Raw genomic sequence first — 23,215 nt, 5'->3', positions numbered from 1 at the left:
ACCATAGGTCAGCATTTTCGTTGCCCAAAGTGTGTTTTTCATCACTGGAGTTGGAACACTTGGTCAAGAATTTATTCAGTCATGGAATATAATGATTTTCTCGACTGGATGATTGGGATTCTAGCTAGGAGAGAGGGACTACCCCTCTCTCTCAAAGTATGTTGCTTCAGATTGGCTTGGGGTTTTGTCGTGTACCGACAAGTCGATCTGGAATGGTTCTGATAAACCTTTTGTTGTGTACCAAGTCGATGCAGGATAGTTCTGATGAACCAGCCTCTCTTTTTGCTTTGGGCACATTGAAGAAGCGAGAACTTTGGTGCTCTTTCATCACCAAAGGAGTTGGCTTGTCTCAGAAGTCCGCCCTGTTGTTCTCTCCTCTAGATAATAGCCATCTTTTCCCTCAGGAGACAGTTAAGGAGATCCTCTCTACTCTGCAGAAAAAGTCGACAAATGACCTGTTAGCACAATCAGCCAAGTGCTCTATGTCCGCGGTTGTGACTCCTAGTAAGTCTAGCTCCCCTCTACAACAGCAGCCTTTTCAAGGAGGGAAGTCCAGACCATTCACTAGACCTCATTCAAATTTATGAACCCCTTTCATGGCTATGATGAAGCCTGCTTTTAAACCAGCTTCAGAGTGATTCATCAGTCCTTCATGCTCCAGTAGGTGCCAGATTGCACCTGTTTTGGAAGGAATGGAGTTGCAGGGGAGCAGACCCCTGGGTGATCCAGGTTCTTCATTTTGGCTGTTTCATTGTTTCATTCCTCTCAAAGAAATTCTGCTTCTCCAGCATTCCCATCGTATTTTCGTCCTACTCTCCAGACTTGGTGGGTCTTTAGCTCTGGCTCGAGAGGTAGAAGCACTCATTCGGAAAGCAGCTGAAGAAGTGGTTGACAGATCATCTTTGTAGTCCCCAAGTTATGGGGGAGCTGGAGGCCCATCTTAGATGGTGCTCTCTGGATATGCAGGATGCTTACTTCCACATTCCACTTCAACAGGACTCCAAGAAATATCTATGGTTTGTCATCATGGGCAGGACTTTCTAATTTTGAGTGCTTTGTTTCAGTCTCTCAACTGCGCTGCAAGTCTTCACTCAAGTGTTGGCACCTGTAGGGAAGTGGCTACATCTTCTAGGCATCAATGTGTCACTTTACTTAGAAAACTGGCTTCTACGCTCCTCTTCAGAAAGCCAGTGCATAAAAGACCTAAAGAGGACTCTTTGCTTAGCTCACTCACTAGGCATTCATATCAACAAAGAAAAATCCCAACTGATCCTGATGCAGAGCATTCTCTATTTGAGGATAACTGAATACTACTCTAATTTTTCAGGCTTTTCTCTCCCCAAACAGAGTAGATTCTTGTCTCCAGGTAGTACAAGAGTTTCTGACCTGCCAGTCCTGCTCCACACTTTAATGGATGAGTCTGCTGGGCACCCTAGTGGCAGTGGAACAATTTGTCAAGCTATGGAGGTTACACAAGCAACCCCTACAATCTTTCTGAAGGCGTCCTGGTGCAGAAAGTCACAACCAGAGTTGAAGGTTTTTGCATGACAGACGAAATCAAGGAGGATCTAGTGTGGTGGCATTCAAGAGCAAGACTTTTAGAAGGCCTATTCCTGCTTCCTCTCCACCCAACTCTTACAGTTCTACGCTGACATGTCCAACATAGGTTGGGGAGCTCTGTTGGGAGAGAAGAAAGTATTGGGAAAGTGGTTGGTGACACAGAAATCCCTTCGCATAAATGTGAGAGAGTTGTTAGCATTCCACCTGGGACTTTAAGCTTTCATTCACCTCATGTTGGAACAAATGGTGGCAGTACATGTGGACAATTCCACTGCTATGTCTTACATCTGAAAACGGGGGAGCACATTCCTTCACATTGTACGAGGCAGCAAGAGACCTGCTCCTTTAGGCAGAGAAGAACCAAACTCCCTTATACCTTGCTTTATGCTTGGGAAAATGAATGTTATGGTAGATGAACTAAGTTGAGGTCACTAAGTCCTCCCATTTGAGTACTCTCAATACCAACATTTGCATGGATCTTTGGAGTGACTGAGGAAAACCTTCTATAGAATTATTCGCCACATTGAAGAACAACTGACTACCTCTGTTCCACTTTCCAGTCCCAGACCCTTTTGTGTAGTTCATTGATGCAATGTTGTTGGATTGGTCGGGACTGGACGTGCACGCCTTTCCCCCATTTGGCTTGATGATACAAGTCTTGAACAAGATGATGTTTCACCAGAACATCTCTCTGACTCTCATAGCCCTGTTCTGGCAAAGGAAAGAGTGGTTCCCAGATCTCCTCAATTTACTTGTAGACTTCCCCAGACTTCTGCCGTTAAAGAAGTCTCTAATCAAACAGCTACACTTTGCAAGATACCATAAAGGTCTGTCTACTCTGGCCCCAGAAGCCTTGTCAGAGCAAAATGTTTTTTGAGGAGAGCTGCAGAAGCTATCGCAAAGGTGCAGAAGAGCTTTTTCTAATCAACTTTACCAGTCTAAATGGAGAGTCTTTAGAAGATGGTGTAGACAAAATAAAGTCTCTTCTTCTGAGACCTCTGTAAGTGGGATTGCAGATTTCCTTCTGTTTTTGAGGGAATCAAAACGATTGGCTCCTCCTATCACAATTAGAGGGTATAGAGTAATGCTTGCTTCTGTGTTCAAACTCAGAGGAGTGGATTTGTCCTCAAATTGTGACACCTCTGATCTGATTAAGTCCTTTAAGACTTCCAAGTGTCCAAAGGATTCAGGTGCATGGAATCTTGATATTGTACCCAAGTGGCTTTTGTGTCCTTCCTTCAAACATATACAGAGGTACCTCGAGATATGAAAAGCTCAACTTACGAAAAACTCGAGATACAAAAGCCAATACGAAAAATTTAACGGCTCTACATACGAAAAGTTTTCAAGATACGAAAGGTTTCTGAAAGTCCGAGATTCGCCCGGATAACAATTTTGAAACTAGCGCCGCCATCTTAGTACTAGTAGACTCGCCACCATCCTCCTGCTCTCCCATTGGTTCCTGATGCTAGTCGCGGCCATGAGATCCTTCTCTCCTATTGGCCAGCGTCCCTCCCATCATGCATCTACTATGTACACGTGGTGGCGTGCCTCGGCCACTCGGTACCAGCATTGTTATAGTACGCATGCGGTATTCGTTTTCGGGATCATCAGTGTGTATTTAAAAAAAAAAATTCTTATATCTTTTCACAGAAAATGGAAAAAGAAGAGCAACTCTTGAGTGACGACATATATGATATGATTGACCAAGATCTCTCTCGTGGGATAAGTGACCAAGATCTCTCACATGGGATAAGTGATCAAGGTCTCTCTCATGGGATAACTGGAAACTTTGCAAGGTTGGTAGAATCTCCACTCCCTGCTGAACAGAGGGTGTTGACCAATCATTTACAACATGCATACCAGTATAATCAAGGCACTTCAGTTTATGTTGAAGGTCAGCAGCCGAACATTCAGTACCCAAATCAGTTGCAGAGAGAGCATTTAATGCTGAAATTCTGTACAAAAAAAAAAAAAAAAAAAAAAAAAAAAAAAAACTACGTAAAATAAAAAAAAAAGTCTAAAAAAAAAGTTAAAATCAAAAAAAAAGAAGTGAAAAAAAAAAAAACGGCAGAAATTAAAGCTGCTTTTCATAAAGTGCAATCATTTGTAGAAGACACCCCCCGAAAAGGCTCACACAGGAACATTGTGAAAAGTAGGCAGAAGCAATCTTCCTGGATAGTTACGTATGTTAAAATAAAGTGTACGTACGTACATACGTATCTGCCGTTTGTCCTCCTCCTCCTCTGCCGCCACTTTCGGAGATAGCCTCACTCGAAAGGTAAGCTTCCACATTTTACGTACAGTATATTTCTTGTTACCATGTACACTAATATACACTTTATTTACAGGTTATATTTTGCATTTTTTTTATTAATTTAGGTATTGAATGGTCCAAATTGTTGTAGTATTTCATTGTTTTATAGGTCAATTTAGCTTTATTATGAAATTTACTGGGGTGTTTTTGGAGGGCTTGGAACGGATTAGCCATTTTACATGTAACATATGGTCCAAGATACGAAAACGTCATGATACGAAGGGTGCCTCGGAACGGATTAATTTCGTATCTCGAGGTACTACTGTACGCTCTACTTCTTTTAGAAGAGTAACCAAAAAAAGGATTTTGACGTAGGAAAAATCTATTTCTGGGCGATTGGTTCGTGTCGCCCAGTGAAATAATCCTTTAAATCATTATTTCTAGGGTAAATGATCAAACAAATACCAGAGAATAAACAAAATAAAGAAAAGGTCAGTATAACTGACTCGCTCACCCACAAGGAGGGCGTCGGTATGAACACTAGGGCGAGTGAGACCACTACCACGAACTTCTTGTCAATTAGAAATTTCCTACAGCAAAATCCCACAGGAAGAGAGCTGACCCACAGAACGGGGCAGCAACTACTACTACTACAACCCACGCTTAGGTGACTGCCGCGCCTCTGGTGGCCATCCTGAAGATAGCAATCAATCTTGAGCGAAGGGTTGGGAAGAGGTGGGATTTTGCTGGCGACACGAACCAATCGCCCAGAAATAGATTTTTCCTACGTCAATCCTTTTTTCTGGGCTCAGTTCGTGTCGCTGTGCGAAATTGTACCAGAGAATTAGCACAAGATTGAAATAAAGAAGGTCTCAATAAAACTTAAAATTCAACTATATACTATAATTGTAAGAAAATATATATACAATTGTTCGTACAATCTGGATAAAGAACAATACTTAAGAGTAACTTATAGTTAATATATATATACAAAGGCTTACATCAGTTATATGTTAATGAAATAAACATAGTGTTACAATCATAGTTCAAAACACATTAAATAATTATTAATAAACATTAGCAATAATTGCAATAAAGGATGTGTGGGAACAAACTTAAGTGTGTGAACAAAACTTAAGCTAAAGACACATCAAATAAGATTCATAAATCTTAATAAACAATACCATAACCATTATTAATGGGGATGTGGCACCCTAGCATAAAAATAAGGGGACCACATCCTAAAGATCATTATGTACAATCAATTGTGGGTGACCCTAGCAAAAAAATAAGGGACCCCCACTAAACCATCACAAGAGCAGCTAAGACTCAAGGATCTGGATCTTCAACTGAACTACTGTGCAGAGTCAGGGGAAACTATGTTACCCGCTGCAACTGCTGAAAATTTTAGAGATTCCAAAGACTTTAAGTAGTGATGCTTAAATACTGTCGGCGATTTCCATCCAGTATACTTTTTCAAATCATCAAAATTCATGTGTTGAAAGTAGTTGATTGAGGTGGCTACGCCCTGACATCGTGAAACCTTGGGGAAGGATTCAGGGTTAGCTTGCTTAATAAAGTATAGGATCTGTTGCCTTATACCTTTAATGATAAAGTACCACCTTTTTCTCTTCTAAAGAGAGGACCCGAAGAGGATGAGGATGTCCCTGGACAGGACAGAAAGGCTCGTAAGGTCGTTACTGGACAAAGAGAAAGATCTTGAGGAAGGGGTATAACCTTCCAAGGTTCCCACCTCAACAAAGGATCCTCATTCTTTGCTAAAAAGCTGCGATCCGGAGAAAGTAGAACTTCTCCTGAAGGAAGAAATTCTACGTGATTCGCATCTCTGGATAACGCCGACAGTTCTGAAATTCTAGCTCCTGAAGCCAAGCTTAATAAAAATAATGTTTTTCTTAAGAGCATTATAAATGAACATGTCGTATTATTTGTATCTGAAGCCAGTTTTAGAACATCATTTAAAAACCATGACACTGACGTAGGCCTTACTGAAGGTCTAAGTCTAGCACAAGCCTTGGGAATAGACGAAAAGTAAGAATCTGTTAAGTCTATGTTAAAACCCAGTTGAAAAATCTTCTTCAAGGCTGACTTGTTTGTCGTAATGGTACTAGCTGCTAACCCTTTTTCAAATAAGGATCTGAAAAAGGATATAGCTGAATTGATTGTCATGATTTTAATGTCCGCTTCTCTCAGGAAGGATGCCAACTTTTTAACTGCAGCATCATACTGCCTTAAAGTTGAATCTCTTTTATCCGATTCCAGGAAAAGAATATTTCGTGGATCGATATTTGCATCTCTCTTGGCCGCAAACTTCATGAAGTCCATAAAGTTAGGGTTTTGAGAATTCCTGAGGAAGCGAACACAGTCTTCATTTGTGCTGACTGGGAGAGCCTGGGATTGGGAATTCGAAGAGGACGAAGACCCAATTCCAGAATCAAGGGGTACCAGTTGCTCTTCGGCCAGTCTGGGGCTACTAGAGCTACTTGACCCTTGAACGTCCTGAGTTTGTTCAGTACTTTCAGGAGAAGATTCACCGGAGGAAAAGACCAATAAATCTTCTCCCAGTTGTTCCAATCTATGGACAGGGCGTCCGTGGCATAGGCCAGAGGGTCCAGGTTGGGAGCCACATAACAGGGAAGTTTGTGGTTCGTTTGAGATGCAAACAGATCTACTTGCAGGCCTGGTACCTTCCGGAGAATCCATTGGAACGAACTGTTGTCCAGTGACCACCATTCCGATTCCAGAGGAACTGAACGGGATAGAGCATCTGCTATGACGTTTCTCACTCCGGCCAGATGGGTGGAGGAGAGGTGCCAACTGAACTTGTCCGCCAGGGAAAAGAAGGCTACCATGACATGATTCAGGTGTCTTGACTTGGAGCCTCCCCTGTTTATACAATGGACTACCACTGCGCTGTCTAGAACTAACTTTATGTGAGAGTTCTTTGGCAGACGTAACCTCTTCAGAGTCAGGAACACTGCCATTGCTTCCAATACATTTATGTGAAGCTGGCAGAACTGAGGTGACCATGTTCCCTGAACTTTTCTTGAACTGAGAATATCCTCCCCAGCCGCTTAGTGAAGCGTCTGTGTGGATAGTGATTCCCGGAGGAGGAAACTGAAGGGGTACTGATATGGACAGGTTTTTTAACTTTGTCCAAGGGCGCAGACGATTCCGTAGAATCTGTGGTATTGATGATACCTTGTCCCTGGATCTGACATTTGCTCGTGAGCGCCAGATCCTGGTTAAGTCTTTCAGTTTGGCTTTCATCAAGATGTTTGTCACTGAGGCAAATTGGAGGGAACCCAGGATTCTTTCCTGGTTTCTCCTTGAAGCATATTTGTACTTTAGAAATTGTTTCACTGACTTTCACTATTCTTTCCTCTTGGCTGATGGAATCGACAGAGTATGGGAGGATAGATTCCATTGAATGCCCAGCCATTGAAAGTTGGACTCCGGAGTGAGTCTTGACTTTGTCCTGTTTATCTGGAACCCCAGATATTCCAGGAATTGAATGACTTTCATTGTGGCTTGACGACATTCCTCGACTGTTGGAGCCCAAATCAACCAATCGTCGAGGTACTCTACTACCATTATCCCTTGAGACCTCAGTTGTTGAACGACTACTTCTGCTAATTTCGTGAATACTCTGGGTGCTACATTCAGACCGAAAGGAACTACCTTGAAGGAGAATGCCTGATCTCCTAGTCTGAAGCCCAGGTAAGGGGGAAAGTGTCTTGCAATAGGGATATGATAGTATGCGTCTGTAAGATCGATAGAGGTGGTGACGGCCCCACGGGGAAGTAAGGTCCGCACCTGCGAGATGGTCAGCATTTTGAACTTGTCGCAGCGAATGGCCAAGTTTAAGCGGGACAAGCCTAAGATTACCCTTCTTTTTAATGAGCCTTTCTTTGGTACTCTGAATAAGCGACCCTGAAACTTTAATCTGTTGACTCTCGCTATTGCTCCTTTCTGGAGGAACTCCTCCGCATACTCCGTCAGTTCTTTCGATGGAAGTTGAAGGAAAGGTCTGGGTGGAGGAGGGTCTCCAATCCAACTCCAACCCAGGCCCTTTGACACAATGCTCTGTGCCCATTTGCTGAATCCCAACTGATGCCGGAAGAGAAACAGCCTCCCTCCTACCTTGGAGATCTCACTGCTGCTGGGTCGAGTGACCTCCGCGGCCTCCACGGAAGTGCTTTCCCCTGTTGAGTGACCTTCCTGATCCTCTCTGACGAAAGGATCCCCTAGCTCTACCTCCCCTGCCGAACCAGTCATAGTGCTGGAAGGCTTGACCTTCAAACACCTGGTTAAAGGCGGGGGAGACAGCGTAGGAGGTGGAAGGCTGAGCCTGAGGAGAAATCACGTAAATGGGCTGAGCCGGAGTCTTCGAGGTAGAAGGCTGGCCTGATTGTACAATCGGCACAGCTGACACAGCTTGATTGAATCTTTGAGACTTCTTCTGATAAGGCTGGTAACGCTTTGCCTTTTTCAGCTTCTTGCCTGCTGCAGCCTGATCTTGGCGCCTCTTTGCAGTGAGGCCCCAACAATCTTTGAGGCTCTGATTGAGCCTTGTCGCTTCATTTTGGACCTCTTTGACCAATAAGCTTCTGGGAAGAAGGTCTGCCCCCTCCCCCCAGATGTTCGAGGAAAGCAACTTATTAGGCTCATGCCGAATAGTTGCTTCCTGGAGGACATGCTTTCGGCAATTGACCCTAGCAGTCACAAACTCATACAGGTCCGATTGGACCGTATAAGTCTGTGACTTGGTCAACAACTTGAAGAGCGGCTCTGAAGCATATGAAATAGCCGCTACCTCTGTCATTGCCATGGTATTCATCGACCTGGCAAGCCTAGACTTGGCCTCAAACTCAGCTTGAATGAGGCTATCAGGAAGTCTAGGCAGCTTCTCGCCGAACTGGTCCATGGCGCAGTCCGGTTTGAGCTTACCTGCTGAGAAGGTGTTAGGCAGATCCTCCCTCAAGTCTCCAAGCGAAGGAGCAACGGAGAAGTGGGATCTGCTCCCCTTAGCTGAGGTAAGGGTTCCCCTTTAGGCCCAGCTGGGATGGTTACAGTGGCGATCTTCGTTAAGAAGGGGAGAGGAGCCTCTTCTTCCATCGTAAAGATGGTAAAGGGACTCTTGAACGCCTGAATCCTGGTGTTCGAGCAGTCCATCTCCTCTAAACACCTAAGCCACTCCCTTTGAGCTTGGTCCCGGGAGTACAACACTGTCTCCCTCGGGACCTTATCCTCCCTAGTCATGGCTGCCTCCGTCAGCCTGGCATAGCCAATGAACGGCAGTTGAAGGTTCTCCGGATAGAACTCGAAGTCTTCAATCCTTCGAGTACCGCACTCTGGAATCGAGATGAGTCCGTCCTGGAAAGGGGCATATGAAGCCACTCTCCAGGGGTTGTTCATTGAGAACGGAGGCAGAGAATCATGGGGAGGAAGCTGCATCAGACCAACACCAGGTGCCGGTGGAGTAGCTTGAGGGGCCTGGTTGAACCCAGATATAATGTTCTCCTGAGTTGTAATCCTTTCGGAGAACATCTGCTCCATGCTGGTCCTCAAAGAGCCTACCAAGTCCCCCATCTGCTGCATCATCCCAACGGAGAAGGCGTTGGGATCAAAGGCCGGAGCCGGTGCAGAGGTGGAAGGGTAACTCGGCAGAGGTACCTCAGGAGGAGGAGGAGGAGGAGAGACCGTTGACTTCGCCGGAGTACGGGGCCTCTCCTTTGAGGACTTGCTCTTAGAGGACCTAGAGCCAGAAGCAGACGATTTACCCTTCTCTGCTCCGGGGTTCAAAGCCGAAGACTTACGAGACTATGACTTCGATGAAGTCTTTTTGGACGACGACGACGCCTTCGTAAGGGTTTTCTGCGCTCTGTGTCCCTTCACCTTGGGTTTCACAGAAGCGCTAGGCGACGAGTACTGGAGCTCAGCTCCAGTAAAGCCTTGGAAGGAAGCAGTCGATATAGCGGGAGAAGAAGATCCAGAAGCGCCCAAGGGAAGCCCTTGGGCATCCAAAGTACCTACCTCGACCAACAGGTCGTCCACACCTACCATAGGTTCCACGTTCAGGTCCAATGTTGCGACTTCCGCCGAGATATCCTGGCCTGGTTCCTTCATGCAAGCGGCGACCTGCCGCTGGATAGCCGTCATCGTCGGGGCTGCCTCCGCTGGGTTGACGTACCCCGTCGACTTGCCGCCGGGGAACAGAAGTACAGCCATCCTCTTCTCAAGGATGTAGGGCTGTCCCTTGGCAGCGTTCTTGCCAAAGCCGCCGACCCAAGCCCTTAGGGTTGCAAGGGCGGACTCTCTAACAGCGGCAGCCTGTAAGAGAGGGTGTTGTTAGTTTTTAGTTTAAAGTTGAGGTTCAACCTTAGACTAAAAAAGAACCTTAAGCCTACAAATTTTGTCCATATATTTCACAAAATATGGAGAACTTAAGCTTAAAAGATATTCTGAACTTAAAATTAAGATATAATACAGTATTTACATGCTATATACACAGCTGGAAATACTTACCCCGTCCAAAAACTGACTCACAAGATCATAGCAGATCGTACACGTTTCGTGGAACCAGACCTGCAGATTCCAGTGAGGAGTCGCGCACGGAGCGTGGGACCTGCAGATTTCGTGTCCGCAGGGGTCCTGGAGCACGGGTGCTCACAGTTGGTAGTCTGTAAGTGGAAGGATACATGAGTATCATTATAACACTTACAGGGCTACTCTAGAACTCCGTTGCATGCCGGAGAGCGAAAAATTTTTGGGCATAACCCCTCCCCTACCGCCTTAATAGGCATAATATAGCTCCGGTGTGAGCCGGAATAGAAAGCAGATGGCAAGGGAGGGACCCAGCTCAAGATAACTTATCAATAACTTATGATTAGCTTAAGCATAAAATAGCACAAAATTCCGGAAGACGATTCCGAATCGCGGTGGTGTCCGTCTCCGCCGGTTGCGCCGGAGAGACGGGATGGTTAAGGCAAAGGAGACCGACTGTACGCCTGGGGTCCGCCCGTAGGCGGGATACTAGCTCCCTCCCTCGCAATCGACGGAGCTCCGGAAAGAAAACAGAGCACCGCCAACACGGGGAGGGGCGAGAGGGCGAAACAGAACTCGAGCCTACAGCGGAGCAACGGAGCAACAAAGGAGGGGGGAGGCCAACCCCCTTACATCGTCCCAACGGAGCACCGTGAAGCAGAGATACAAGGTCATACCCAGTCCAACGTCTGTCCAGCCTCCCCTACTCCCTCCGAGTAGGGGAGAGGAGGGAGACAAGGCCCCGGATGAGCGAGCAAGGACGGACCTCCCTCCCCCCAGCTCCTATGGGAAGCGTGGGAGAGCGGGAGGAGGGCAGGGTGACTGGGACGGGCGTCTGGCTGTACCGCGATCACAGGGTGACCACGGCACGATAGCACTATAAAAACAACAAAATCTATAGCTAGGTTAATGCAACCAAACTGATCAGCGGAGATGGCAAAACTGGTATATGCAAATCAAAACTGAATAATAAGGAAGGAAGCAACAAAACTGATGGGGACATGAACAAATAATAAACCTAGGCTAAGATAACGAACCAGACGCCCTAGGCTAACCAAAACCAAATAAAACCATTAGAATAAATTAAATAACACTAAAGTAGGGGAAATAAATATAGTAGGAGAAAAAATCCAGGAGTGTACGACTAACCCGAAGGAAAGTCTACCACTCAAAGCTAGCCTGGGCCGATACTAAGAGCTATGGCTAGGGTCTGGATGGAAGAGAAAATGCCTACGCAAGGTATAGAAAGACATGCATGCATGACATGAAACCAATGCAGGCTAGATCCCCTAACTGATAATAATCATAAAAAGGTCAGAAAGACGGAAAAAATAAAGGGAAGGTTCCAGGGTATGGGAGACAGAGAACGAAACCCGCCACGAGGCAGAACAATGCCGCCATGCTTCCGACCAAGAATCCGTATTTATACCTAAAAAACGGCAAATACTGACTCCAGGAAGGAAAAAACTAAATAGAAACCTTTCGGAATACTTAACTTAGCTGATGCGATGGCTGATCGTTCCATGGTGGCGTAAAATCCTCAAAAAAGAGCACAAAATATAGAGCACGAAAAAATGCAGCGTCTTAAAGACCTCTAACTTTAAAGGATGGCCACCAGAGGCGTGGCAGTCACCTAAGCGTGGGTTGTAGTAGTAGTAGTTGCTGCCCCGTTCTGTGGGTCAGCTCTCTTCCTGTGGGATTTTGCTGTAGGAAATTTCTAATTGACAAGAAGTTCGTGGTAGTGGTCTCACTCGCCCTAGTGTTCATACCGACGCCCTCCTTGTGGGTGAGCGAGTCAGTTATACTGACCTTTTCTTTATTTTGTTTATTCTCTGGTATTTGTTAGATCATTTACCCTAGAAATAATGATTTAAAGGATTATTTCGCGCAGCGACATGAACTGAGCCAGGAAAACAGGGTTTGACGTAGGAAAACCCTATTTTTGGTAGTCGCTGTTGAGTCCTCCATGGTGTGTGCCAGTGCCCCATGGTGATCAGACTAATATCAAAGAACTATCTTTTAGCCTGGTCTTGTAGCCGGGTATTATGCCATAATGATTAACACTATGACAAGTGACAGAGTATAATGGACTCAAAGACAAGAAGCCATTTTATGTTGGGCATTTTATGTTGTCTTCAGCAAAGCTGTACCCAGTTTCCTACATCAAAACCTGTAGAAGTGACTATTGCGCATGCTCACCAGCCATCTTGTTTTATGATTGGGCCGGTTTAAAGACCAAGATCCATTACTCTGTTGTTCAACGCAGAATGAACCTTTTACCCAAATCCCATTGTTTTTTGTCATGGAAATGGGAGGTTTTTGAGGACTCAACAGCGACTACCAAAAATAGGTTTTTCCCGAGTCAAAACTTTTTTTTTTTATAGTGTAGTCGCTGTTGATCCTCAAAGGAGCATTACAAAGAAATTGACAGGTGACAGAAAACTTAAACTCACAAAATTTTTATCCCAAATATTTCAAGGATTAAAACTAAATCATCTCAGGTCCAATGTCAAGCCACTAGTTACAGTAAAAAAGATAATGAAACTAAACAATAGAATATACTTTTAATTTAAAGTTTTATGGTGACTTACCTAAGCATGCTGGGTATGGTTTGCGATCTTGACGCACCTTCCCCAGCGATAGTCAACATACCCACCCGTTAGCTAGACCCCCAGTTTTCTGCTGTGGTGCCTATGGGGTCAGGACTAACCATACCACCTACTGATACACAGTGCAGTCGAATTTGTTCTAGCTCGTGGCAGTAGTGTTTTAAGAATACCGACTCTGATGGCCACCCAGTACATTCAGAGACCTCTTCGAATGATACATTTCTGAAGAAGGCCAATGATGTACTTACTTTCCTAATATCATGTGATCTAGGAAAGGAATTTGGGTTAGCCTCTTTAATGAGGGACACTAAAATTGTTTTCCACACAGACTGGTATTGCTGGGTAGATGATGTCCGTAGTTTTTGCACAAGGTACTTAGTTTTCACGGTAGATCATATTAAAAAAATCCACACGTGAAGGTCTTGGCTTGGAAAGGAGGATGCGTAAACGACTTTCCCTCCTACTTTCTAGGATAGTACAATGGACAGTAATGGAATTGACTTCTTCGTCTGTTGTTGAAGCAGTGGGAACCCATGCCTGTTTGGCCAATTTGGGCTATTAGGTAAGCTGTTCCTTTGAAAGTTAGGAGCTTCTTCAAAACCTTCGAAATCTGGGACAATGGAGGAAAAGGATATACAGTGGACCCCCCATACTCGCGTTCTCTGGATTCGCGGACTCACACATTCGCGGATTTCTCTCGGGAACCTTTCCCTGCATTATTCGCGGAAAATTTGCGCATTCGCGGTATTTTTCTATGAGAAATATCCACAAATTCCTGGTTTTTGTTATCAATTTCATCATAAAATGCATTTTTTGTGATAAAACTATTATAAAAACCAAGTATGAAAATTTTTAGTGGCTTTTCTTAAGTTTTAACTAACAAAATAGGCTGTTTTTAGCGTTTTTATAGGGGTTCCAAACATTCGCGGATTCTAACTATTCACGGGGGGGTCTGGTACGCATCCCCCGTGAATACGGGGGGACTACTGTATTGTCTTCCAATTGTTCCAGTCCTGTAGGAAAGCAGGTGTGCGTGATCCCAATTTGTTGATGAAAGACATTGCAGTCGTGTTGTCTAGTACCAATAGAATGTGTGTCTCTTCTGGAGGTTTGAGTTTTTTTAGAGCCAGAAAGACAGCCATCAGCTCTAGGAAATTGATATGACAATTCTTTAGGGTAGCTGACCACCTCCCCGCCACCTGACAATCCTCCCAATGTCCTCCCCAACCTGTCAACGAGGCATCTGTGTAGTGTCACTTTTACAGGCGGAGTCAGGGTGACCTGTTTTGCCAGAGATTCCTTCTGGGTCCATGGCTGAAGTATTTCCCCAAGTTTCTGATGCATTTTGTGAGATTTGTCTTACATCCTTTTTCTTGCATGTGACATCCAGAATTTGTTCACATTTTTCAGTTGCAATTTGAGTAATGAATCTGTTATAGAACACAAACTGGAACAGACTCATCATACGCTCACTGGAAGCAATGGGCTGTGTCAGGAACCTTTTGAGGTTTTTCCTAATTCTGTCCTGTGTTTTGAGGAGAAAATACAAAAGGCTGTGAAAAGTGTCCCAACACATTCCCAGCCACTGAAACTGTCTGGTGGGTGTGACAGGATTTTTTTTCAATATATTAGAAAGCCTTTTGAGACTAACCACTCGTCTAAATAAGCTATCAGATAGATTCCTTCTTTCCTGAGTTCTCAGACAACTACTGTCACTAATTTTGTAAAGATTCTTGGGGCAATGTTTAACCCGAAAGGCATGACCTTGAATCTGTACGTATTTTTCCCTATCTGGAACCCTAGGGATGGGCGGAAGGGAACAGCAATAGGGATGTGCCAGTATGCATCTGTCAGATTTACAGTGACTGTCCAGGTCCCTTTTGGAATGACATAATGTATTTGGGCAATGGTAGTCATCCGAAACTTTTGGCAAACAATGTGTTAGTTCAACGACGACAGGTCAAGGATCACCCTTCGTTCTGAGGAATCCTTTTTGGGAACACTGAAGAGACGTGCTTGGTGACTAATGTAAGAATGTTTCTCTAGGGTTCCTTTTTAGAGGGCCTTCTGCACGTAATCTTAGAGGGTTCGATTTTTAAAAGAACCCTTTTAAGGGTGGAGGGGGATGAGACCATTTCCACCCCAGACCGTTGAGAATAATGCTGTGTTCCCAAGGAGAAGACTTCCATTTCTTGTGATATTTCTGAAGTCGACCCCTGACCAAACAATTCTTATTGGGATCCCCCCCCCCCCCCCCCCCCCCCCCCTCACACCTTCCTCTGCCTTTCCCTTTAATATGCATTCCAGGTGTTGCCTTTCCTTTTCCTTTATAGCCTGGTTTTTGGACCCCATGAAAAGGATACCATTTTTGCTGAGCAGGTTGTTGTCTCTTTTGAGGGGGCTGTCCCTTCTGACTACCTAGCTGTGTATGAGGAGAGCTATTTGAAGTGAATGAAGGCCTATATGATTTTTTATCAAGCGTGCCTTTTTTGGATTGGGTAAGGGGAAATTTCTGTTTTTTTTGTTTTCTTAAGTCTTTTCCCAGTAGAGCATACACTGAGCGGTTTTGTTGATGTGCTTGCTCTTTTACTTGAGTTAAAATAGACTCCTCAAACAGGTCTCGACAGAAGTCATTAGACTGTACGTAATAAGGCAGTCTCATTGGAAAGCGACTTGTTGGAGTTTTCCAGCACCTCCATACACGCTTTTATGCGCCAGTCTAAAAAGTCATATAGAGCTTCCCACAAAGTTCTTATAATGCTTTTAGCCACAACATCAAAAATCATCCTAGATTCTTCTGGAAGCCTTTTTGTGGCTACTTCTTACAATGAGGAAGTGGTTAAGACACTAAGAAGGTGGATCCTAGCACGAAATGGATGCTGATGCCCCCTCTGAAATCTCTCATTGGGGTATCAAATTTCTGAGTTGCGATATCTAAGGGGAGCCTTTTCCTATCAAAAAGAAGTTGAAATGTTGCCCATTCTTCAGTGGAGTGTTTTGAAACTTGGTTAACTGAAGCAAATGGTTTTAGTTCTGCCATTGGTTCATGCTTTCTGGTTACTACGTAATTTTGAAAATGTGCTTTCACATAGTTTATGATTTTAAATGAGAAGGGGCAGAAGGGTAGTGGTACAGTAAGTGTCAAAAGTGAGTCTACAAATTTCAGAGGATTTTGTTCGAAATTCACTAACTAGCAAATACAACACGTAGCTCAAAAACATTTTTTTTCTACATTGAAAGTTCCATCAAGCAAAATAAAGCTGACCTGAATCAGCGCAATAGTCGGGCCCGCCTCTGCTGGGTCGACGTAGCCCGTTGACTTGCCGCCGGGGAAGATCAGGACCGCTAACCTCTTCTCCAGTATGTAGGGCTGACCCTTGGCGGCGTTCTTCCCAAACCCGCCGACCCAGGCCCGCAGGGTTGCCAACGCGGTGTCTCTAACAGCCGGAGCCTGGAAGAGAGGGTACTTGTTAGTTTTATAAGAATAAACTTAAGATTAAAACTTAAGTAGAAGGTTAACTTAAAATTATATAGGATGCGATATCCAATATAAAATTCGTTTAAGTTTGAGATAAGATTAAAACTAGCTTAAGAACTATAATCTCGTAGGGATTTGGTAACGGAGTTGGAAATGCTTACCCCGTCTAAGAGCTGGCTCACCAGATCATAACAAATCGTGCAGGTCTCGTGATACCAGACCTGGAGGTTCCCGTGCGGAGTCGCGCATGGAGCATGGGACCGGCAGACTTCATGCCCACAGGGGTCCTGGAGCATGGCATTGCATCCCGGATGCTCACAGTTGGATGGGTCTGTAAGTGAAAAGACACATGAGTATCCTAAAAGATATCACTTACAGGCTAAAGGTTAAAAGAACTCCGTTGCATGCCGGAGCGCGAAAAATTTTTGGGCATAACCCCTCCCTATCCTGCCTGAATAGGCTATAACCCCGGAGAGATCCGGTGTGAGCATGCAATGGAGGGGAGGTTTAATGTAGCTTAAATTAAACTTAATATAGTTTAAATTAAAAACTAAACTTAAAACCTAAACATGGGACGTACCGGACTAAGTCCGGTGCGTGGCGGAGCGTGACGCGATAACAGCGCGACGGAGTTAGTAGAGACCAACTGTATGCCGCAGTCCGCCCGTCAGGATGAACTAGCACCTTTCCACGTGGATGCCGGAGCTCCGGTAGATAAAGAGCCCCACCCCAGTAAGGTGGGAAAGGGCGAGAGGGCAACAGACTCGAGCTAGTAACGGAGCGACGGAGAGAGACGACGGAGGGGGGGGAAAGGCCAGTCCCCCCCCCCTTGCCATCCGAACGTACCGAGCAGCTGGGAGAGGTCGAGTCCAGACTGGGCGTACTGTACGTCCACCCCCTACTCCCTCCTCCTAGGGGAGAGGGAGGCGGGCCCGGGTATGTGAGCGAGCGTGGCAGACCAACCTCCCCCCGGCCCCTATGGAAGAGCGGGAGGAGGGAAAGATGACTGGACAGGCGTCTGGCTGCTCCGTGATCACGTAGTGACCACGGAGCGGTAACAAGAGATACAATGAACAATAAAGCCTAGGATACACAACCGACTGATCAGAGAGATGCTATAGAGAAGCAACCGAACTGAAGCGGAAGCACATGTGACCAATAGGACATAACCTTAGGCTAGGTGAAGCCAGACGCCGAAACACTAACATAAACATAAAATATAATAAACAAATAACTAAATGTAAAGAAAGAAGATAAAATAGTAGGAGGAAAAATCCAGGAGTGTACGACTAACCCGAAAAGAAAGTCTACCACTCAAAGCTAGCCGGGGCCGATACTAAGAGCTGTGGCTAGGGTCTGGATGGAAGGTGCCTACGCAAGGTGAGAAGACATGCATGCATGACATAAACCACGTAGGCTGTACCCTTAAATCAAATAGGATAACTAATAACAGAGCGTAAAAGTAAGGGAAGGTTCTGGGTATGGAAGACCAAGAACGAACCCGCCACGAGGCAGAACCATGCTGCCATGCTTCCGACCTAGAGCTCGTATTTATACCTAAAAAACGGCAAATACTGACTCAAGGCCGGAAAAAACCAAATAGCAATAAACACTGATTACTTAACTTAGCTGCTGCAATGGCTGTACGCTCCATGATGAATAAATCCAATAAAAGGGCACAAAAACACAGAGCAAAAAAGGGCACGTGTATACGCTGTGCGCTAACTGAAAAGGATGGCCACCAGAGGCGCAGCAGTCGGCAGCATGGGATGGAGTAGTAGTATAGTTGCTGCCACTCTGTGGGTCGGGCTCCCCTCTTGTGGGGATTTTGTAGTGGGAGATTTCTATTGGCAAGCGGTTCGTGGTAGTGGTCTCACTCGCCATAGTGTTCATACCGACACCCTCTTGGGAGGGTGGGTGAGCGAGTCAGTTGTACTGACCATTTTCTTAGTTTATTTTAATTTATTCTCTGGATATGTGTTAGTACATTTACCTTAGAAATAATGGATTAAAGGATATTTCGCTGGCGACACGAACCAATCGCCCAGAAATAGATTTTTCCTTACGTCAAAATCCCTTATGTATACTGCGAGCAGTGTGGTAACAAATATTTAATATTATAGTGTATTATCAATTATTTTAGTGAAGATGCATAAAACCATGCAAGTATCAATAGAATATAGTAAAGGGAAAATCTCCATAACATTAAACATAATCTACCATGAATGCACCTAGATTCAACAAAGAAGTTGGGTGTGGTTGGTAGTTCTGATTTTAGCTTTTAGGCCCCGATAAGCGAGAGTAAGATTCAATGATGATAGTTTTTAACGTATTCCTACTAAACAAATTGAAAGATTGTGGTAAACCAAGCATGAATTTATGAAGCACATGATAATGAAACCTTATTAATGGAAAATCATTTTTACAACCATCTAGATATCCAAACAAAAGGAGAAAGAGGCCAAAAATAAGTGCAAAAAATTCTTCAGGGAGAGAAGTGGGCAAAAGAGAGCAAAATAAAGTGAAAAAAAAAGATTCTTCAAGGAGATAAAGAGCAAAATAGAGGAGAAAAAGAGCATGTGAAACTGAGCATAAAACACCATCTTTGAGAAAGGCTTTTGCTGCTGCTACCTTCAGGTGACTAGGCCTAGTTCCGGGCATGGCAAGGCTTACAATGTGGGGCCATTGTCTGTTATTTAGGCAAAGTTAGAACCATGAAGACCAACACCAGTACCTGTCCTTGCACCTGGGAAACAGACTTGATATAAAAATAAGAACGACAGTCGCAAGCAACCAGAACACTTGTAAAATCATCACCTGTTTAAGTCAGAAGACGACAGACTCCAACGAACAATCCTCCCCCTCTACCTCTACCCACAATCCTAAATCCACCTTTTTCACTTCAACCTTTTACCTCAAATCTTCTAATCATATTCCAACCGTGAAATTTAAGACTGAATTTGCATAAGTGGGCGTATCATAAGGGCTTGATGTTACCCAAATTCATATTTCCACATGCAACCAGTAATCAGTTCGATCCAGTCAAGCATTATTGTATGACAAATTCATGAGTTCTTTTGGGATTTATATATACAGTAGTACCTCAGGATGCGAAATTCATCCGTTCCGAAGCGGCCTTCGTAACCTGATTTTTTCGTATCTTGAACCACATTTTACATGTAAATTGCCTAATTCGTTCAAAGCCCTACAAAAACACCCTAGTAAATTTTATAATAAAGCTAAATGGACCAATAAACTATGAAATACAACAATTTGGACCATTCAATACCTAACTTAAACTACATATACTACTAATATGTACTTCATACCTGTAAATAAAGTGTATTAGTGTACATGGTACAAGAAATACTGTACACACATACGTCTGCAGTAAAATGTGGAACCTTACCTTTCGAGTGAGGCGATCTCTGAAAGTGGCGACAAATGGCAGAAAACATGAACACTTAACTTTATGAAACACATTAAAAGATGACAGGAAACATTAACACTAAACTTTATGAAACACATTAACAAATGGCAGAAACGTTATCACTTAACTTTACAAAAAACTTAAAATTAAATTTCCTTTTTTTTTTTTATACTTTACGTTTTTTACAAAATTTCAATTTCTTCACCACTGAATAGATGCCAGTTCATTTACGGAATTTATCAAGTCACCCCCGAGAAGCCTTGAAGTCTAGGGTTGCCGTCGATGTCCCTTCTCCTCTGTCGTCTTCGGCCTGGGCAATCAGATCAGCGAAAATAGCGCTGGCCTTCTGGCAGATTGCTGTCTCGGTTATCGTATCGCCAGCGATTTCTTTGTCCTCAATCCATAGAAGCAGCCTCTCCATCTCATCATGCACGTAGCTCCTCTTGTTGGACAAAATAGTCACACCCTTGGAAGGTGTAGCTGCTTTGATGGCTTCCTTCTGCTTAAGAATGGTGCCTATTGTCGATGGATTTCGGCCGTATTTCTTAGTGATCACACTCAACCGCATGCCAGCCTCATATTTCTTGATAATCTCCATTTTTGTCTCCATAGAAAGCATCCTCTTCTTTCCGTGAACTTCAGCAACTTTCTTGGGACCCATGACTATACGTAATTAGTTATGTACTAATTAAGTTCTCACACAACACGATAAAGTACAAAGTGAAATCACTAACACAAATTTATGTTAACCCTTAAACGCCGACTGGACGTATTTTACGTCGACATTTTTTGTCTCTTGGGTGCCAACTGGACGTATTTTACGTCAACATACAAAAGTTTTTTTAAAAATTCGCGGAAAAATACTTTTAGGCCTACCAGCCGAAAACTCTTGAATCACGCGCCTTGGGGGATGCTGGGAGTTCATGGATCAAGGCGTTGTTTTGTTTACAATCGTTCCGCAGGCGCGCAAGCGCGAATTTCTTTCTTGCCGCACTAAAAAGTATCTGTGACACATCTCGGAAATTATTTCGTCACTTTGACATAATTTTTTTACCATTTTAAATTAGCCGTTACATGGAGTATTATATATGAAAATGTGCACATTTTTATGTAAAATACAACAAAAAAATACTCATGATTGTAGCTTTTATCAGTTTTGAGATATTTTCATATAAATAAAGTAATAGAAGTGCCAAAATTTCAACCTTAACTCGGTCAACTTTGACTCTACCGAATGGTCGAAAAAAACGCAATTGTAAGCTAAAACTCTTATATTTAGTAATATTCATCATTTACCTTAATTTTGAAACTAATTGGAAGTCTCTAGCCACAATATTTCGATTTATGGTGAATTTATGAAAAAAACGTTTTCCTTACGTCCGCGCGGTAACTTCCGAAAAAAAATCATACATTGTGATTGTGGTAATGTTTGCACCATCACCATTTTAAATTAGCCGTTACATAAAGTTTTATATATGAAAATGTGCGCAATGTCATGCACAATACAACTAAAAACAAACCCATGGTTGTAGCTTTTATCAATTTTGAAATATTTTCATATAAAAAAAAAAATGATAAGTGACAAATTTTCAACCTTCGTGGTCAACTTTTGGACTCTACCGAAATGGTCGAAAAACGCAATTGTAAGCTAAAACACTTATATTCTAGTAATATTCAAGCATTTACCTTCATTTTGCAACAAATTGGAAGTCTCTAGCACAATATTTCGATTTATGGTGAATTTATAAAAAAAATTACATTTTCTTTATGTCCACGCAGTAACTCTTCCGAAAAAATCATACGTGCGATTGTGGTAATGTTTGCACCATTTTAAATTAGCCGTTACATAAAGTTTTATATATGAAAATGTGCACAATTTCATGTATAATACAACAAAAAATAGTTGAAGGTTGTAGCTTTTCTCATTTTGAAATATTTGCATATAAATCACGTATAAAATAGAAACAAAAAAAAACCACGTTCGGTCAAATTTGACTCTACCGAAATGGTCGAAAAACGCAATTGTAAGATAAAACTCTTACAGTCTAGTAATATTCAGTCATTTATCGTCATCGTGAAACAAATTTGAAGTCTCTAGCACAATATTTAAATTTATGGTGAATTTAAAAAAAAAAACTTTCCTTCCCTCCGCGCGCGGATTCTCCGTCACAAATCTCCGAAATGCGTAAGTCCCATTCTCGGAATATTTGCTCCGTTTCATATTAGGCATTTATATATGAAAATGTGCGCAATTTCATGTAGAATAAAACGAAAAATATTTGAAAATTGTAGCTTTTCTTATTTCCGAAATAATTGCATATAAAAAAAAATATATATAAAAAATTCGACATTCGGTCAACTTTAACTCATCAGATATGGTCGAAAACTGCATTTGTAAGCTAATACTCTTACAGTATAGTAATATTCAATCATTTGTCTTCATTTTGAAAGAAATTGGAAGTCTCTAGGACAATAATATTTATATTTATGGTGAATTTTGAAAAAAAAAAATATTTGTTTACGTCCGCGCGTTACGAATTCATGCATTATTTTGTGATAATATTTTCTCTGCTTTGCTTTTATTGTTTTACAATGTGTTATATACCAAAATGATCGCAATTTAGTGTACATTACAACGAAAAAAAAGTAACTTGTTATCTTTAACCGTTTTGCGCACAGCGCGATTTAAATACAATTATATATGAAATTTCGTTTTTGACGCTATCATACGCATTAGTTTATATATGATAATGATAATTTTTTGCATTTCTGATGGTTGCAAACTAAACTTCAGGCAATGACAAAAAAAGGAGCCAAAAATGAACTCTTAATCTTAAAAACTAAGCGCGCTGTGATTTTTTGAAAAAAAAATATTTTTTCCGCTTCCGCGCTCACTCTGAAACGTCTCCGGCACACGGACCATTTTTTTTTTTTTTTTTTTTTTTTTGTTTTTTTTTTTACTGCTTCGGCGTTTAAGGGTTAACAAACGAAATCGTATATGAAAGAACGAAGTCCGTGTGCTTACGATACCGATGCTGCTACGGAGTGACCGAAGAACGCCTTTATGTAGATGCACGATGGGAGAGATGCTAACCAATAGGAGAGCAGGATCTTACGGCGGTGACTAACATCAGGAACCAATGGGAGAGCAGCAGGATGGTGGCGAGTCTACTCAGTTGGTGGTGCGTGAGTTTTAAAATGGTTCTCGGTGGTCCGGGTGAATCTCGGGACTTTACAGTAACAACCTTTAGTAACCTGAATTATTTTTGTATGCAGAGGCAAAAAAATCTTCATATTTTCTTTCGTAACTTGAATTT

At 43.0% G+C, this 23,215-nt stretch overlaps 1 protein-coding gene across 1 annotated transcript in view; it reads left to right on the top strand.

Annotated features, from left to right (window-relative positions):
- LOC135219105 (mRNA export factor Gle1-like) overlaps positions 1-23,215 on the top strand; it is a 137,541-nt gene that overhangs the window by 66,459 nt on the left and 47,867 nt on the right. The window lies entirely within an intron of this gene.

Source organism: Macrobrachium nipponense, chromosome 1 (assembly GCF_015104395.2).
Source record: "Macrobrachium nipponense isolate FS-2020 chromosome 1, ASM1510439v2, whole genome shotgun sequence".
Lineage (NCBI taxonomy): Eukaryota > Metazoa > Arthropoda > Malacostraca > Decapoda > Palaemonidae > Macrobrachium > Macrobrachium nipponense.
This window is presented reverse-complemented; position numbering and strand designations above follow the sequence as displayed.